Source organism: Chelon labrosus, assembly GCF_963514085.1.
Source record: "Chelon labrosus genome assembly, chromosome: 15".
NCBI classification, from domain to species: domain Eukaryota; kingdom Metazoa; phylum Chordata; class Actinopteri; order Mugiliformes; family Mugilidae; genus Chelon; species Chelon labrosus.
Genome location: NC_140348.1, coordinates 24,898,739 through 24,913,632, shown reverse-complemented (window position 1 = coordinate 24,913,632; position 14,894 = coordinate 24,898,739).

Below are 14,894 nucleotides of genomic sequence, written 5' to 3'. Positions count from 1 at the left end.
ACTTGTCCAGGGTGTAAGCCGTCTCTCGACAAGGACAGCTGGGATAGGCTCCAGCCCTTCACAGGACAAGCGGTTACATAAGATGAATGAATGAATGAATGAATGAAACGTATTTTTATTCATGCACAGGGATCACACGTGCCGGGTCAAAGTGCAGATGTGAAACAGGATCTTTGAACTTCTTGTGAAACGCCGTAAGGGGAGAACGAGGAAGAGGAGGTGAGATGCATTAAAGGAGCTGTGGAGAGAGAAGGGATGGAGGGATGGAGGGACGGAGGGACGGAGTCACCGCGGACACAGAAGAAGGAAAATCCACAGAAGTTGGTGGGGCTCCACGGCCTGGAGACAAACAGCAGAGAGCGGCTGCACCTCAACACAAACACATGACCACACACACACACAAACACACACATGCATCCATACAGCGTTTCCGACTCCACACAAACAAGCCAACAGCAGCTATTTCAGCTATGTATGCTATGCTCTGTCTCTCCTCCCTCTCTCTCTCTCTCTCTCTCTCTCTCTCTCACACACACACACACACACACACTGCTATTTCATTCCCTGTCTGGGACTCTGGCAGCTCCTGCAGACTGCCCTGCAACCATTCACAGTTCAGCTGTGCTGCACTACGGCTGAAAGCTGAATAAATATGAATGGGGTTCTTACCTTCGTAAACATATACACTTTTTATTTGTATATGTGGTACGCCTTGTTAACTAACTGGATATAATCTGGAGCTTTTAAATATGTCTTGCGGTCTTTCTCGTCTTGCTCAGTTGTAATTGTGTAATTTTGATCACCGATCAGGCATAACATTATGACCACCTTCCGAATATTGTGTAGGTGACTCATCAGAGAATGGACATGTTCCTTCTGAGGGTGTCCTGTGGTGTCTTGCAATAAAATGTTGTTAGTGGGGGGGCCTTTGAGGGGAGGGGGCCTCTGTGGATCTTCCCACAGATACTTGATCAGTTTGGGATCTAGTGAATTTGGAGGCCAGGTCAACACCTTGTGCTGTTCTTCATGTTTTTTTTTTTTTAGTTGTTCCTAAAGTGTTTTTGTGTGTGTGTCTGTGTCAGGCTGCATCCTGTTGGGGATGGCTGCTGCCATCAAGGAGCGTCATTGCTATGGGGTGGGGGTGCCTGGTCTGGTCTAGGTGGGTGCTACATGTCTAAGTAACATCCACACCAATGAATGCCAGGTCCAAAAGTTTCCCAGCAGAACATTGAATTGTCACAAGATGGTCAATGTTATTCACTTCTCCTGTCAGTGGACATTATGTTGTGGCTGATCGGTGTATATCTCTAAATTTGGACATATTTAAATCACATAATAAAATCACTTAGAGGCAGAAATCTGTAAACTAATGCAGTAGTGTCAGTGCAGACCAGTAAAAGACTCTAAGGTCTGACTACAGTAAGACAAAGACCAATAGAGACATAACATCTAAAATAAATCTCTGATATATCTCTAAGTCTGATGATTATCCTATAGGTCTTACTCTAAGAGTATGACATGAGCCCACAAATTGCCTCTTAAAATAAAACGTATGTTTTTTCTAATACGTTGGAGAACTCCCTTAAACACACACATAGAAAACACATGTTTACTCTTGCTTTTTAAGTTAAAGCTTAATCCAGTGAGAGTTTTCCCAGTTGTGACCATTTGAAAAATCTTGAAATCCCCTTTTTCTCAGACAAAAACATCCCAGGAGCTGAAGAGTGTGTGTGTGTGTGTGTGTGTGTGTTAGCAGTGATTTAGTGACTCCTCTCATTAGCATACAGCTTCAGCCATAGATGGATTGCTCCTCTGTTGGTCTCATCCTACAGGTGATTGATCTGCTAACAACTATTTCCCTTACAGACCTTTGATTGTGTGCTGGTTGTCATTGCCTGAAAGGACCAGAGGGTGTGTGTGTGTGTGTGTGTGTGTGCATAAGTGCATGTGTGTGTGTGTGGGTCAGCTGGGGGTCTTTCAGCTGTCTATTAATGAGCTCTTTACATATTCATTCTGCTCCTGTTCAACAAAGGCCGCAGGTTGCCTCTCTCCCTGTGACTGTATGTGTTAGTGAAGGGAAACTCCAACATTCAGCCTTTTCTTCCACGATTGATCCCAAAATCTGGGATTCAAGTGAGTTAGGAACCTTTTTTAATTTCCTTTAATGATATAAAAACCTTCTTGAAATGTATTTTTGATCATGTTTACATGGCAGGGGAGCACATATAAGGTTATATACTTGCACATTAGTTCAACGTGAATTTCCAAATTCGTCTGGACGTAAACCACTCCACTGATCTTGCAGGGGGACTTTACAGTAGCTTGTGTCCCACTGGTCTACCAGAGCTGGCAGACAGCATAATTCAAAGACCTAGAATTAACCGATATAACTTACGTCTTTCACATCTGATCTGATGATTTAGATTCAAACCAATCATTTTCTCAAATATTACAAACTGTGCATGTACTCTGAGCCTTTCATCTGATTTGGTTGTGAAATAAAACTGTTAACGTGTTTATTTTTTCCCATCTAGACATGCATTCAGCCTAAAAAAAATGTCCTGGAGCTCAGAACAAGAAGACACATTTGTTGTGGCAGGCCCAGAGGGACACCGTCCCGTCCCTGAGTCATTTGCATCATTCTCCAATGATGGGGAGAGCCGGGACAGTGAGAGAGGGAGCTGACAGCTGTGTAGATAACAGGGCCCTGGTTGCTGTGCTCAGGGGATTTGATTGACAGCTGGGGGGAGGATTGATTGATAAGGACCCCCCTGCTATTCCCGCGACAGCTCCTCAGTCAGAGAGCCGGCTCATCCAACATCAGATGTATCAACCGGTACAGCCCGCTTCCCACCCCCCAACACACACAGCCAAAACATTTAGTTTGCCAGCCCCTAACCAATCCATTCACCTCGGCTTCAGCCCGCCCCGCTGTTTTCTAAAGGGGCGACACTGATGTGGAAACTTTCCTTTGGTGGAATGTTCCCAATTTTCCTGCTCCAACAGACATTAGACATCCTTACAGACATTATTTTGTAAATTAATTAAACATGACAAAGCAAGAGGAAACAGGAGGAACTGCTTTTTTACGATGGTAAACGGAGTGATCTGGGTGATAGTGACGTGCAGAGCTGTGGTTGATGTACTGCTGGAGTTTGATGAGTGGATGCTTGTAATGTGTGCAGGTGCATTTACTGCAGAGGAGGCCAACGCCAGAAAAACACACAAACGGTGGACCAACTCACAAGGGGAAGGAGAGAACGGCAGAATTAATAGAGAAGAGGGACCATGACACAAACTTCTCACAGTTGTTTCCACTATCAGAGTCCAGAGAACACATTTAAACCATCACTGAAACTGATGGCATCCCAAAGATTCTCAATGGGGTTAAGGTCTGGACTCTGTGGTGGCCAATCCATGTGTGAAAATGACGTCTCATGCTCCCTGAACCACTCTTTCACAATCTGAGCCCCATGAATCCTGACATTGTCATCTTGGAATATGATCCATTGATGGAATAACCTGGTCATTCAGTATATTCAGGTAGTCAGCTGACCTCATTCTTTGGGCAACATGATGTTGCTGAACCTAGACCTGAGCAACTGCAGCAACCCCAGATCATAGCACTGCCCCCACAGGCTTGTACAGTAGACACTAGGCATGATGGGTGCATCACTTCATCTGCCTCTCTTCTTACCCTGATGCCCCCATCACTCTGGAACCGGGTAAATCTGGACTCATCAGACCACATGACCTTCTTCCATTGCTCCAGAGTCCAATCTTTATGCTCCCTAGCAAATTGAAGCCTTAATTCCTGGTTAGCCTCACTGATTAGTGTTTTTCTTAAGGCTACCTTATTGGATGGTCTATCTCAGTGGCATTTCCATGAACCAGTTAGCTCTGCTATGTCTGCCAGACTGTGACATCCACTAGAAGACTCTTTTTATTTGGCGTTGAGCTGTAATTTTTGCAGCAAATATTAACATGCACCGGACTTCGGACTCAACAGTGCAGCACTATTACTTTTGGTAAGACAAGGCGTTGCACGACTTTTAGGTGAAGTCTGAGGCAACATGGCTCACCTTTCTTGTCGCGTTTTCACTGCTCTAAAAAAGTGCAATCCTGGTTAACATCATCTACATTTTGGGTCCTTCACTGTTCCCAACACTATTCGTGCCAAGTAGTTTTATTATAGCGTGCTTGTATCAGGAGTGGATGACCCTGCAACAGAATTTTCTCTAAACCTCCAGCCTCTCCAGCCTCCCTCTGCACCGTGAGTCTGACAGGCCAGGTGTCAGTCTGAGCTCCTTGTTAACCCCGGTAGCTATTTCAGTCTGCTGATAAGCACGAACACATGCGGAGTCCTACGGCACGTCGTGGGAAGGTGATGAAGGTTTCACTGTCGAAATTAGAACAGATAGCCTGCGTGGAGAAAGACGGACTCAAACCCGGCGACTTAACTGTTATTGTTTGAGCCTGATCTTGGAATATCTTGGAAGATCATTTGTCACGTTACAGTTTGATATTTGTGTCCAATAAACAGATATAAATAAGATGTGTTTAACTTAACTTACTGCATATTACTGCATATTTAAAGCACAGAGACCTTGAAGCTTCATAACTATTAAAGCCATTCAGAATACACTGCAGCCCAGACTCTCACTGAGTCTGAACACTCCCACGCCGCGCAGAGAAAGATGAGAAGGTGCACGTGAAGGATGTGACTGCGCTGTCAGTCCGTCTCGCTGGACAGTAACGGGGGTCTCTGCTCTGGGGGGGTCCTCGGGGTTATCAGCGTCTTTTTCAGATATGAGCGACCTCCTCTGTCGCCACCCAGGGGTGATATCCCCACCGACGGGGCGGAGCAGAGATAATGCATACAACCGACAGATCCGTCCCCCCCTTTACCCACTGAACTGTCATCCTCACACCCTTCAGGAATCAGTCCCATAACGGGGCATTCCACTGTGACTCTAGTGCTGACTAAATATGGACTGGTGACCGAATAGAGCGAGAAAGTGACTGAAATCGTTGTTTTGATGTATCGTGGATCAAACCATTGTGCAGGGATGAAACATCAAGGTTGTGCAAGAGACTGGCATGTAATCAAGCTCATTGTGATCATTATTTTATGTCCATTTTTAGTAATTTTTTTGTAAAATATGTCAGAAATCATAAATTATTTTAGAAAAAAACTCATATTTGTTCATTCCAATACACGCAGTTTTGCAGTAGCCGGCTACTGTTAGCAACCTGCTATGTCCTAGCTTGAAAGCTAGCTCAGCTTCCCCACTCACAAACCTTTTGTGATCTGGAACCACTCCGTTGAGAACTGATCATGCTCTGGCAAAGATCTGCTGGGCCAATCAAATCTTTTGGACGGAGGCTTCATGCCATGATGGACAGAAGAGTAACAGCGAAGTAGTTGCACACGTCATCTGAAACTGTCACTTATTTATTACACTACCGTACAGGTTGTACTTGTTCTTAAACTCCATCTGTGACCTCTGCAGTCACTGAGTGGTTGTACAGAGAGCTGATCAGCACGGTGAATGGAAGAGTGTCAAGACAGCTTAAATTCCCACTGACTGATCGTTTGCTTCGTGTGGGCTCGCTGAAAAAACGGAAGTCATTCTCTATCCCCTGCAACTTCTTCACACACTAAAGCTCCTAAAAGCATACTTCATGAAAAACCTTTGTGCACAGAACTTACAGGAAACGCTTCTTATCGTGAAGCATGCTTTGACTTTTTATTTCCCGCATGTGCAAACCCTTTACTCGTTAAAGTGTCTTAATTGAATTTCTATCCATTTTCACACATATCATGTGCATGCATTACCTCTTTTAACAGTTTAAACTTGTACAATTCCAGGTGATAACCTGCGTATCAGTGTCCACGTGGGAACCATACACCAAGAGCCTCGAGTTCCTGAAACTTAACGTTTTTATACATTTGTTATATTTCCTCACAAAAACATGAGAATCATTCCAGTTTTAGTTGACCTGTGCATGTGTCCAGTGATGGATATACAGGAGAATGACATGACAACCTGTATAGTGTGTACCCTGTGCTGTGCCACTGTGGTTTCCAGTCCTCACAGAGTCCCGTGGCTGCAGATTTCCAAAGTACACGGGGTCACACCTTGTCACCTCTTCTCTTGACTCTCCTCTACACACACTCCGACTGCTGGAGCATCAGCAGGCAGCTCCTCAGCGTGCAGCGTATCTACAGGTTCACTCAGAGTGCCACGGTGGAGCTACCTGCCATGCCGTCCGTCCTGTAATCTGCTCCCTGCAGCTGCAGTCCTGCAGGTACTGTGCAGCGCTGCGCTCCATGTCTAACCCCCAGAGCAGTGTATGGTAAAGCCATCAGGGCCGCAGTCTCTTTGAAGCGAGCGCCCGAAAGAAACACAACAGCTCTGAACGCGATGCCGTGTCTCTCTTTTCCACCGGGCCATTTTTTTTTCTTTTCCCCTTCGAAAAAATTCTTGCAAGACCCTAAAACGCTCTGCTTTTTCAATCTATTCCTCCTTTTGCTTTGCTGCCTGATCTCTCCCTCCCTCTCCTCATTCCACTTAACCCTAACCTCCCTCTTGACTTTGCTCTCACTTCCTGTCTCGGTAGTTCTCAACCTTAATGCAATTTCTGAAAAAAATAAAATAAATCCCAGTCCTGAATTTGCCCTCACAGGGGTTCAGATCACCATCTTTCATGGAACACTTTAGGTTGTGAACCCATAAAATAATACTTCACGTTGTGTGGACTGGACTGCTTAGGGATGAAAGATTTAATTGAAAGAGTTGGGACAAATCAAACCGGTGCTGCAGACCAATTTCCTTGGAATTGCATTGAGATTTGGACAATAAAAGAACAGTAAAACTCCAAATACAAACTGACAGAGCCCAAACAATTCAAGGAATGCGGTGCAGAGAGGGTGCAGATATTTGCATTTGCCTGTGTGTGAGTGTCAGAGACGTCACACATGTTGCTTCATTCAGTTTCAGGCCCATTTGGCGGTCGTCCCCTCAGGAATGCAAAGACTGCAGTCACCTGAGCTTGTCCCGTGTGGTTCCTCTAATGTCATTGTCATGGCGTGCTGCCGTAGTCAGCCACGCTTATCTGCCTCAATCAGTGGAAATAACGAGGAACAAATGCTCGTGATTACTTGTTGTTTGTGCTGATAATAAAACCGTTAAAGGGACATGAGGCCCAGGTACCCAGCTCATTTACATTCAGCATTACAAGGAATGATGTCCTCTGTGGTGGACACGGTAGGGCCAAGTAGAGGTGCCGTATTTGAAATAGACAGGATGTGTTCTTATTGTGCAACTCCTCAGAGTTCATACACAATGCCAATGTTAGTTTTTAGTGTAGGACATATCTGACATTCAAAAGGAAACCACTGGTTTAGCGTCTAGATTAACAGAATTTCTCCCTTTTCTTGGTTTCTTTCTCAGTTTCTTTTCCCATAATAGGCGGTTTAGGCTTCTGCGTCAATTTGAAGCCGTATCTATAGCAACAGTGCAGGCCCTGACGTCGAAACTGACGGCCACCTCCCCAGAAACATAACAACACACCGCAAGAGCTGTGACTGGTCCGCTTGGTAGTAGCGTGTTTCCGCTTTAGTATTTCCGGCTGCTTCTCCATCTCCGCAGTTTTCGAATCGATTGTTCTGGAGCAGTAAAGAAGGAACACCTTGAGGAAAGATCAACTGAGGAGGTTCGGAGATACAAACATCTGTACGACTTGTCTTCGCCAAAATTTCGGCGAAAGTTTCAGTCGCCATTGTTGAAAGTGAAGCAGGAAGCAGACACAAAAATTAACACGAGTGACGAGGGTACAAGTATAAATGACTCGTACCGGCTATGTGCATAAGTCAAGGCGTCTATGTCCAATCCATCCAGCATCTTAGTGCAAACATGATGGGGATGTTTCAGAAAACAAAGCTTGGAAGGACCAAAAATCGGCTGTCGAACCCATCTAGATGCTGGATGCTGTGCACAGGAGGCCTCTCACTACTTTAATGTTGCAAGCGCTGGTTAGAGTTCAAACGAACGTCTATTAGCCGTGGTCACCTTGAGTACATCTGTCAGAGGCGTCTCACCAACACACCAGGTGTCTCTGCGAGGGTTTGATTGATGAGCTCAGAGATGTACTCTCCACCGGACACGCTTTAATCTGATTAGGCTCACAGAGGACAGGTAGGGAGGTGTTGAGTTGCAGCTGACAAAAATTCATCAGAAACCAAATAATCGATGTCGTGCTCCTACAAAAGGCTCGCTGAATCAATTCGACTCACAGACGAGTGCGTTGATCGGAAACAACACATCTCTCTCTCTTTGTCTACAGTGCACTGTACACACATGTGCAGCGCTAATTTAGGACCAGTTTACCCCTGAACCAAGCAGCTTCCACCTTAAACCCACACTGCTCTGCTTCGCCAACTGTGGGAACACTTTCCCACGCTGGTTTAGACTTGTCTACCTCATCGCCTCGCCCACGCCAGCACATGTGTATGTAAGTGTGTGTGTGTGTGTGGCCGTTCTCTTTCCACATGTGTGCTTTTATGTGTTTTTCCTGTTCTACATTTGTGTATTTTGATAATTTAAATTATTCGCTGTATATCTGTGTGCAGGTACAATGACATGTTTTAATGTGAGTCCAAACTATGCTTTGATTTTGGCACGCATTTCGAAATGTGTGTAACGCTGCACTTGGAGGTGGTGCATGTTCATTCGTTGTAACAAATGTCATTTTTATATGTGACATGTACATGTGTGCTCACACGTGAGTGGGCGTGCATGTGCCCACAGTCTGGTTGCTGCAGTGGACTCAGTTAATTCACAGCAGCGACAGTTTGCCAGCTTTTTTTTACTGCCTCGCCTCTGTGTGTGTGTGTGTGTGTGTGTGTGTGTATTTCATGGATGGTGTTAGCAGGACGTGGATGTGAAAAGCAGCCATACGATGTCCAGAGGACTGGAGTGTAGGCAGAGAACATGGTAGGACCTGGAGCCAATCCAGAGGCAGCACTCTGACTGTTAATCTACAGATCTACACAACTTAAACTGTAAAAGGTTTCAGGTGCAATATAATCACTGGTGATGTTTTGCAAAACATGATTCAAGTGCATTTCTTCACAGCATAGATGGTGGTTGTGGTTAAATATAAAAAAAGGCATCATACACCAATCAGGCATAACATTATGACCACCTTCATAATATTGTGTAGGTCTCCCTTGCACCTCCAGAACAGTTGTGACTCGTCAGAGACTGGACATGGACCTTCTGAGGGTGTCCTGTGGCGTCTGAATGTTGTTAGTGGGGGGGTCTTTGGGTCCTGTGGGGTGAGGGGAGGGGCCTCTGTGGATCATCAGTTTATTTTTATATTATATAGTCCTGTCTGTCCATGTGTTTCACACCAGTTTGTTCACATATCCTGGATGTACCTGATGTTCCTCCTGTTTCTTTGCTCCTTGAGTTTTTGAGTTGTATTGTATTACCCTGCCTTAATGTTGCAGCCTCTTATGCTATGTAGAAAGTACACCGATCAGGTATAACATTATGACCACCTTCTTAATATTGTGTAGGTCTCCCTTGTGGTGACTCATCAGAGAATGGACATGGGTCTTCTGATGGTGTCCTGTGGTGTTTGGAAACAGAATGTTATTTTGAGGGGAGGGGCCTCTGTGGATCATCATCCCACAGATACTTGATCAGTTTGGGATCTAGTGAATTTGGAGGCCAGGTCAACACCTTGCGCTGTTATTCGTGTTTTTCTTTTTTTTTAGTTGTTCCTAAAGTGTTTTTGTGTGTGTGTCTGTGTCAGGCTGCATCCTGCTGGGGATGGCTGCTGCCATCAAGGAGTGTCATTGCTATGGGGTGGGGGTGTCTGGTCTGGTCTAGGTGGGTGCTACATGTCTAAGTAACATCCACACCAGTGAATGCCAGGTCCAAAAGTTTCCCAGCAGAACACTGAACTGTCACAAGATGGTCAATGTTATTCACTTCTCCTGTCAGTGGTCATAATGTTGTGGTTGATCGTGTGAATAACGACAGATAATCTCACCTGTGTTTCCATCAAAACATTACAACAGTATATTGGAACTTAACTTGTGGTACATGAAACTGCTCCACCGTTCAAGAGGAACAGGTCAAGTCATGAAACACATGGGGCTCTCTGTGGAGACTCCTAGCTGACCTCTGCATCGACATGACCCTGTGCCACCAGGTTAGAGTCCCAGTCTAGCTCAGGCTCTTTTAATCTCTCTCTCTCTCCCCTTGCATATGTGTGTGTGTGTGTCAGTCAAAGGACAGCGTCCATTTGAGGCCAGTGGCCGGTCTGGGTGTGCAATTAGATCAGTGTGTGGGTCAGGGAGTCATTGAGGTGGTCCTCAGCCATCCTGTCAGGAACATGATGACACCCACAGACTGGAACTAACATTCCTACATTGCATTTTTTTTTTTTTAGAAACCCCTGATTTTCACTCTCACAAGAATACTTTTAAAATGTTGACTTGTGTTTTTGTTTGTACTGATTGTCTATTGGTTTATGCTTCAATTTACGTTTTCTCCGTCGTGTGAGAGCTGATTCTACTCCCCCTGTTGATTAAGGGCTCAGTCACATCAGACCTTAATCATCCACAAGGGAAATTGCTTGGTCACAGTAGCTTAATCTGCATCTTTAACAAAATGTCAGACTATAATCATTCATTTTGATGAGAAGTCTTTGTTTTTCCAAGGTGTTCCCAGAACCAGAGGTTTGAGTCCTTGCGTTGAACACTTGGTCCAGCACTAGCCCATATGGTGCAATAGAAAAAAACAGTTTTCCATCATTTTGTTGCCTGAAAAGAGCAACAACTGCAGACGTTCTGTGTCTTGTATTTGTTAAATCAAGCCGTTAAACGATGGAACAGCTTTGAAATTAGCTCATAAATTGTGAGCTGCATGTATTTCTACGCAACACAACTCAACTCAAGTCTAACGTCCCCATGCAGACGAAGACTTGGGATAACAGAGACGTCCTGCAGAATCATCCCCTGAAAACACGGCTTCTTCTGACTCGGGGCTGAACTGATCCAGACGTCAGAGCGGCGGCAACCGTTGGATCGCTGCTGAGGACTCTGCGCTGCTGTGTTTAAGTGGTCATATGGAATGGGTATTACCAGCACATGTTCCTTGTAGGAGGGTATACATTTGGTCAAACCCAGCAGGGCAATCATAAACGTCCTGGAAATGTCTGTAAGCTCATATAGATGCCTGGTGATCCAACACCCTCCCTCCCTTCATCCAGATGGATAAATAGTTGAAGGAACACACCTAATGGGAAAGTGACTGGAGTGACTTTGTGGCTTCTGGGACTTTGGGTTTGAGTTTACTTACATCAGTACATTCTCCGTCTATTAGACTTAGTGTTATGGCGTCAGCATAAAGCTAAAGCTATGGATTTATGTGTGTGCTCCGGATGTAATGATTTAAAGCAGCATCTCTCCTGTTTGATGTTGAGAAATTAGCTACCTCTTAGCCTAGAAGCCAACCCGAACTGGTCCCTTCGACAAACATTTGGCTGGGGAAAGTTCTGGAGTTGGTCTGCTGGGAGGTGTTTATGCTCTGGAAAAGATCTGCAGAGCAAATCAAATCGTTTGGGTGGGCTTTATGCACTGATGGACAGAAGGGTAACAGGTCACCTGAGGGGAGTTGAACCTGAATTTGAGCTTTTATCAAAAGCAAGAATGCAAACTTTGCACAAGCATCCATCTCTGAAGCGCTGACTCTGGCGGATGGACTCTAACATTTCGTTGGACCTCCTTTAGCTTTGATTAGCACTCATTCTCTGTGTCATTGTTTCGATAAGCTTCTCCAATGTCACCAGATTTACTTCCATCCAGTGTTGCATTCATTTTTCACCAAGATCTTGTATTGATGATGGGAGAGTCTGACCACTGCACAAAGCCTTCTCCAGCACATCCCAAAGATTCTCAATGGGGTTAAGGTCTGGACTCTGTGGTGGCCAATCCATGTGTGAAAATGATGGCTCATGCTCCCTGAACCACTCTTTCACAATGTGAGCCCCATGAATCCTGACATTGTCATCTTGGAATATGATCCATTGATGGAATAACCTGGTCATTCAGTATATTCAGGTAGTCAGCTGACCTCATTCTTTGGGCAACATGATGTTGCTGAACCTAGACCTGAGCAACTGCAGCAACCCCAGATCATAGCACTGCCCCCACAGGCTTGTACAGTAGACACTAGGCATGATGGGTGCATCACTTCATCTGCCTCTCTTCTTACCCTGATGCCCCCATCACTCTGGAACAGGGTAAATCTGGACTCATCAGACCACATGACCTTCTTCCATTGCTCCAGAGTCCAATCTTTATGCTCCCTTGCAAATTGAAGCCTTTTTTTCCCAGTTAGCCTCACTGATTAGTGGTTTTCTTAAGGCTACACAGCTGTTCAGCCCCAGTCCCTTGAGTTCCCCGACTCTAACTATACAGTGGATAGACAGTCTGCATACAGAACAAGCATCCATAGCCTCTGCAACCCACCCGTTCTCAACTGTTAATGTGATCCGGGTCCTTTCAGAGATCACAAACTGGCCCTGAATCAGTCACATGGAGCCTGTGACAGCACACCTTTTCATCACACCCTAAAGAAGAGGAGCTGGAAACACTTGGTCTTCAGATGAGTTCGGACAACAAGTCAAATGTGCTAGATCATCAGAACCGTCCTGAGGGTAGAGTCCACCTCAAGCTTAAAGAGATTAAAGGGAACAGAAAGAGAGTGAGAGAGCAGTGATGGAGGGAGAAGAGAGAGAGCAGAGGGAGGAGGGAAGGTGGCAGATGGCATAGAGCATATTGGAATGCAGAGCAGAAAGGATGAGTAGGTAGAGGGAGGTGACGCAGTGATGTGAAGAAGAAGAAGAAGAAGAAGAGGATATTTGTTGAAACTTAAATGTTAAAAAAGTTTCTAAAAACGACATCCCATCTAAGAAGTAGATCCAGAGAAGTGATATCGATTTATTAGTTCAAATCTGTGTGCACCACAAACTGAATTCACTTCTGTTACATCAGAGAGGAGGTGTTCATCTCAGGTTAGGTTAATGTTGAAGCTGCTTTTCCACCTTCTGCACGGACAGACGCTTCATTTCATGTCTCTAGAGTCAGTTCAGCTTATCTGAATGATTTACCAACAGGGTGTTTGTGGTCATATTATGGTTAGGAGCTGCACGGTGGCAGATCAAGAATGCCCTGCAGAGGGTACAGGGTGAGGGAAGCAGAGAAAGTGATGGGAGTCTCCCTGCCAGCACCGTCCATGAACTCATCATCCAGAGCCGGTGCAGAAACAGGGCATGAAACACTGTCAGGGAGCCCTTTCACCCTCTCAGTAAATTCTTCAAACCGGTGCTATCAGGCAAACGGTAGCGGAGCATTAAAATCTTAAAAAAAAGTGCTCAGGACCAGAGCCTCCTCTAGAGGAGACTGTGAGGTCCCACACAGAAAAAAAGCCTTTGGACAAAATGCTCTTTCTGTAAAGACCAGTAAGACGTGGGACAGTCTTCCACTCTCCATGAGGGAGCGTCCCACATTACCTAAAACCTTCAAAACTTTCCTGAATCAGTGGTTGAAAGCAAACCAGTCTTGCAACCGTTGACTTTTATCTTCTTAGTAATGTACTGTCTTGTGACGTGCTCTTATTGTGATCTATTGTCCTGTCCTATGTCTTAGCGTGTTTTTGTGTTACCTGCCTAGGGACTGCAGATGATAATCAGCATTTTTGCGATAATCCAGGGTATTTATGCCTACTGCTGTCTAAATAGATGCTCATTAACGTGCACTGTCCCTATCAAATAAATAAAAGCAGAACCAACACTGCTCAACTGACGGCCCAGATTCTCTTTAACTTATCTGAACAAACTCTTTAACTTATTTTGCTTATTTAATTAAATCTGCACAGATTTCTTAGAGAAATGCAGTTTCGTTCTGTCTGCATGACAATAAACCTTGATTTGATTTGATTTTGAGTGTTGTTGATTAGATTCTCTTAAGCATGAAGCTTTTCTCTCGTTCTTTGGTCTGAAGTGAAGTTTGCCACTTATCGGAATATAATTCTAGACGCTACTGGAAATCTCTAGCATGCAGACTAATTCCTTCTCAGTGTCAAAATAAATATGCTTCATAACGCCACCGGCAGAGATCTGGTCATGAGTGGAGGAACACAGAAGCAAGAGGGAGAGCAGGGGCAGAGGGGGGAAGGGTGTTTTCCCCCCCTGCCGGGCTGCTGATGGATGCAGGGCTCCCGGGGTTAAGGGGAGGGCAGCCAGGCCCTGAGCCAGGGTACAGAATGGCAGCTACCTGCCGCTCATCACACACACACAGAGAGAGACACACACACACATCAATAAGTGTCATTCATTTTATATTTCAGTCAAACGGCGACACTGTTAATGCCGTGTCTCACACACACTGACCCTCTGGAGGGTTGCATCATGTGTAACCTCACACACTGTCTCTCTCTCTCTTTTCTCGGACACACACACACACACAGAGAGAGAGAAGATGCTAATGGAGGAGGGAAGGAAGGAAACTGGAAGACAAACCGTGTGACAACGTGAAGCCTGTCGGTGGGGCAGATATGATGCCACCCAGCACACTCAGGGGCGACTGAGTGACTCTGCCTGACGCCCCGGTCGCCTCCACTGGAGCGCCCACTGGTGGCCCAAGTCTGATTCAGATTCAGGTTTTAATTTGTCCTGTGCAGGATTAAGGCAGGGGGTTAACAAGTGCAATTAAATGTTGTGGGACAGAGACGTGGTCCAGTCAGGCATAAATAGTAAGAGCAGAAAACAGAAATAATAGCATAATGGTAAGAGTTACGCAGGAAAATGACAGG